The sequence below is a fragment of the Sceloporus occidentalis genome, unplaced genomic scaffold (genome assembly GCF_023333645.1).
Source record: "Sceloporus occidentalis isolate IW3139 unplaced genomic scaffold, rSceOcc1.0.p SCAF_153, whole genome shotgun sequence".
Taxonomy (NCBI): Eukaryota; Metazoa; Chordata; class Lepidosauria; order Squamata; family Phrynosomatidae; genus Sceloporus; species Sceloporus occidentalis.
Window position 1 is genome coordinate 360016 of NW_028317133.1, and position 6000 is coordinate 366015.

Genomic DNA, 6000 nt, shown 5'->3' on the forward strand with positions numbered 1-6000 from the left:
AGTTGTCTTATAATTATGACACCGGAAAGGGGTCTTATGATTGTGATGTCATAATGCTATCATCACCTTGACATTATGACATCATAAAGGGGAGTTTTGATTGTAATGTTATAATGTTTTAATTGTGTTACCATTATGAGAAACTAAAGAGGTGTTTTTATTGTGACATTATAATGCTATCATTCTTTTACCATTATGACATAATAAAAGAGTGTATTGATTATGACATCATAGTGATTTAGTTGTCTTATAAATATGACACCGGAAAGGAGTCTTATGATTGTGATGTCATAATGCTATCATCACCTTAACATTATGACATCATAAAGGGGATTTTTGATTGTAATATTATAATGTTTTAAGTGTGTTACTATTATGAGATACTAAAGAGGTGTTTTGATTGTGACATCATAATGCTATCATTCTTTTACCATTATGACATAATAGAAGAGTGTATTGATTATGACATCATAATGATTTAATTGTCTTATAATTATGACACCGGAAAGGGGTCTTATGATTGTGATGTCATAATGCTATCATCACCTTGACATTATGACATCATAAAGGGGAGTTTTGATTGTAATATTATAATGTTTTAATTGTGTTACTATTATGAGATACTAAAGAGGTGGTTTGATTGTGACATCATAATGCTATCATTCTTTTACCATTGTGACATAATAAAAGAGTGTATTGATTATGACATCATAATGATTTAGTTGTCTTATAATTATGACACGGGAAAGGGGTCTTATGATTGTGATGTCATAATGCTATCATCATCTTAACATTATGACATCATAAAGTGGAGTTTTGATTGTTATATTATAATGTTTTAATTGTGTTACCATTATGAGATACTAAAGAGATGTTTTGATTGTGACATCATAATGCTATCATTCTTTTATCATTATGACATAATAAAAGAGTTTATTGATTATGACATCATAGTGATTTAGTTGTCTTATAATTATGACACCAGAAAGGGGTCTTATGATTGTGGTGTCATAATGCTATCATTACCCTAACATTATGACATCATAAAGGGGAGTTTTGATTGTAATATTATAATGTTTTAATTGTGTTACCATTATGACATACTAAAGAGGTGTTTTGATTGTGACATCATAATGCTATCATTCTTTTATCATTATGACATAATAAAAGAGTTTATTGATTATGACATCATAGTGATTTAGTTGTCTTATAATTATGACACCAGAAAGGGGTCTTATGATTGTGGTGTCATAATGCTATCATTACCCTAACATTATGACATCATAAAGGGGAGTTTTGATTGTAATATTATAATGTTTTAATTGTGTTACCATTATGACATACTAAAGAGGTGTTTTGATTGTGACATCATAATGCTATCATTCTTTTATCATTATGACATAATAAAAAAGTGTATTGATTATGACATCATAATGATTTAGTTGTCTTATAATTATGACACCGGAAAATGGTCTTATGATTGTGATGTCATAATGCTATCATCATCTTAACATTATGACATCATAAAGTGGAGTTTTGATTGTAATATTATAATGTTTTAATTGTGTTACCATTATGAGATACTGAAGAGGTGTTTTGATTATGACATCATAATGCTATCATTCTTTTACCATTGTGACATAATAAAAGAGTGTATTGATTATGACATCATAGTGATTTAGTTGTCTTATAAATATGACAACGGAAAGGGGTCTTATGATTGTGATGTCATAATGCTATCATCATTTTAACATTATGACATCATAAAGGGGAGTTTTGATTGTAATATTATAATGTTTTAATTGTGTTACCATTATGAGATACTAAAGAGGTGTTTTGATTGTGAGATCATAATGCTATCATTCTTTTATCCTTATAACATAATAAAAGAGTGTGTTGATTATGACATCATAATGATTTAATTGTCTTATAATTATGACACCGGAAAGGAGTTTTATGATTGTGATGTCATAATGCTATCATCATTTTAACATTATGACATCATAAAGGGGAGTTTTGATTGTAATATTATAATGTTTTAATTGTGTTACCATTATGAGATACTAAAGAGGTGTTTTGATTGTGACATCATAATGCTATCATTCTTTTACCATTGTGACATAATAAAAGAGTGTATTGATTATGACATCATAGTGATTTAGTTGTCTTATAATTATGACACCAGAAAGGGGTCTTATGATTGTGGTGTCATAATGCTATCATTACCCTAACATTATGACATCATAAAGGGGAGTTTTGATTGTAATATTATAATGTTTTAATTGTGTTACTATTATGAGATACTAAAGAGGTGTTTTGATTGTGACATCATAATGCTATCATTCTTTTACCATTATGACATAATAGAAGAGTGTATTGATTATGACATCATAATGATTTAATTGTCTTATAATTATGACACCGGAAAGGGGTCTTATGATTGTGATGTCATACTGCTATAATCACCTTGACATTATGACATCATAAAGGGGAGTTTTGATTGTAATATTATAATGTTTTAATTGTGTTACCATTATGAGATACTAAAGAGGTGTTTTGATTGTGACATCATAATGCTATCATTCTTTTAACATTATGACATAATAAAATAGTTTATTGATTATGACATCATAGTGATTTAGTTGTCTTATAAATATGACACCGGGAAGGGGTCTTATGATTGTGATGTCATAATGCTATCATCATTTTAACATTTTGACATCATAAAGGGGAGTTTTGATTGTAATATTATAATGTTTTAATTGTGTTACCATTATGAGATACTAAAGAGGTATTTTGATTGTGACATCATAATGCTATCATTCTTTTATCATTATGACATAATAAAAGAGTGTATTGATTATGACATCATAGTGATTTAGTTGTCTAATAATTATGACACCAGAAAGGGGTCTTATGATTGTGATGTCATAATGCTATCATCACCTTAACATTATGACATCATAAAGGGGAGTTTTGTTTGTAATATTATAATGTTTTAATTGTGTTACCATTATGAGATACTAAAGAGGTGTTTTGATTGTGAGATCATAATGCTATCATTCTTTTATCCTTATGACATAATAAAAGAGTGTGTTGATTATGACATCATAATGTTTTAATTGTCTTATAATTATGACACCGGAAAGGAGTTTTATGATTGTGATGTCATAATGCTATCATCACCTTAACATTATGACATCATAAAGGGGAGTTTTGATTGTAATATTATAATGTTTTAATTGTGTTACCATTATGAGATACTAAAGAGGTGTTTTGATTGTGACATCATAATGCTATTATTCTTTTACCATTATGACATAATAAAAGAGTGTATTTGTTATGACATCATAATGATTTAATTGTCTTATAATTATGACACCGGAAAGGAGTCTTATGATTGTGATGTCATAATGCTATCATCACCTTAACATTATGACATCATAAAGGGGAGTGTTGATTGTAATATTATAATGTTTTAATTGTGTTACCATTATGCGATACTAAAGAGGTGTTTTGATTGTGACATCATAATGCTATCATTCTTTTACCATTATGACATAATAAAAGTGTGTATTGATTATGACATCATAATGATATAGTTGTCTAATAATTATGACACCGGAAAGGGGTCTTATGATTGTGATGTCATAATGCTATCATAGCCTTAACATTATGACATCATAAAGGGGAGTTTTGATTGTAATATTATAATGTTTTAATTGTGTTACCATTATGAGATACTAAAGAGGTGTTTTGATTGTGAGATCATAATGCTATCATTCTTTTATCCTTATGACATAATAAAAGAGTGTGTTGATTATGACATCATAATGATTTAATTGTCTTACAATTATGACACCGGAAAGGAGTTTTATGATTGTGATGTCATAATGCTATCATCATTTTAACATTATGACATCATAAAGGGGAGTTTTGATTGTAATATTATAACGTTTTAATTGTGTTACCATTATGAGATACTAAAGAGGTGTTTTGATTGTGACATCATAATTCTATAATTCTTTTACCATTATGACATAATAAAATAGTTTATTGATTATGACATCATAGCGATTTAGTTGTCTTATAAATATGACTCCGGAAAGGGGTCTTATGATTGTGATGTCATAATGCTATCATTACCTTAACATTATGACATCATAAAGTGGAGTTTTGATTGTAATATTATAATGTTTTAATTGTGTTACCATTATGAGAAACTAAAGAGGCGTTTTAATTGGGACATCATAATGCTATCATTCTTTTACCATTGTGACATAATAAAAGAGTGTATTGATTATGACATCATAATGATATAGTTGTCTTATAATTATGACACCGGAAAGGGGTCTTATGATTGTGATGTCATAATGCTATCATCATCTTAACATTATGACATCATAAAGGGGAGTTTTGATTGTAATATTATAATGTTTTAATTGTGTTACCATTATGAGATACTAAAGAGGTGTTTTGATTGTGACATCATAATGCTATCATTCTTTTACCATTGTGACATAATAAAAGAGTGTATTGATTATGACATTATAATGATATAGTTGTCTTATAATTATGACACCGGAAAGGGGTCTTATGATTGTGATGTCATAATGCTATCATCACCTTGACATTATGACATCATAAAGGGGAGTTTTGATTGTAATGTTATAATGTTTTAATTGTGTTACCATTATGAGAAACTAAAGAGGTGTTTTTATTGTGACATTATAATGCTATCATTCTTTTACCATTATGACATAATAAAAGAGTGTATTGATTATGACATCATAGTGATTTAGTTGTCTTATAAATATGACACCGGAAAGGAGTCTTATGATTGTGATGTCATAATGCTATCATCACCTTAACATTATGACATCATAAAGGGGATTTTTGATTGTAATATTATAATGTTTTAATTGTGTTACCTTTATGAGATACTAAAGAGGTGTTTTGATTGTGACATCATAATGCTATCATTCTTTTACCATTATGACATAATAAAAGTGTGTATTGATTATGACATCATAGTGATTTAGTTGTCTTATAAATATGACACCGGAAAGGGGTCAAATGATTGTGATGTCATAATGCTATCATCACCTTAACATTATGACATCATAAAGGGGAGTTTTGATTGTAATATTATAATGTTTTTATTGTATTACCATTATGAGATACTAGAGTGGTGTTTTGATTGTGACATCATAATGCTATCATTCTTTTACCATTATGACATAATAAAATAGTTTATTGATTATGACATCATAGTGATTTAGTTGTCTTATAAATATGACACCGGGAAGGTGTCTTATGATTGTGATGTCATAATGCTATCATCATTTTAACATTATGATATCATAAAGGGGAGTTTTGATTGTAATATTATAATGTTTTAATTGTGTTACCTTTATGAGATACTAAAGAGGTGTTTTGATTGTGACATCATAATGCTATCATTACTTTATCATTATGACATAATAAAAGAGTGTATTGATTATGACATCATAGTGATTTAGTTGTCTTATAATTATGACACCAGAAAGGGGTCTTATGATTGTGATGTCATAATGCTATCATTACCTTAACATTATGACATCATAAAGGGGAGTTTTGATTGTAATATTATAATGTTTTAATTGTGTTACCATTATGAGATACTAAAGAGGTGTTTTGATTGTGAGATCATAATGCTATCATTCTTTTATCCTTATGACATAATAAAAGAGTGTGTTGATTATGACATCATAATGATTTAATTGTCTTATAATTATGACACCGGAAAGGAGTCTTATGATTGTGATGTCATAATGCTATCATCATTTTAACATTATGACATCATAAAGGGGAGTTTTGATTGTAATATTATAATGTTTTAATTGTGTTACCATTATGAGATACTAAAGAGGTGTTTTGATTGTGACATCATAATGCTATCATTCTTTTACCATTGTGACATAATAAAAGAGTGTATTGATTATGACATCATAGTGATTT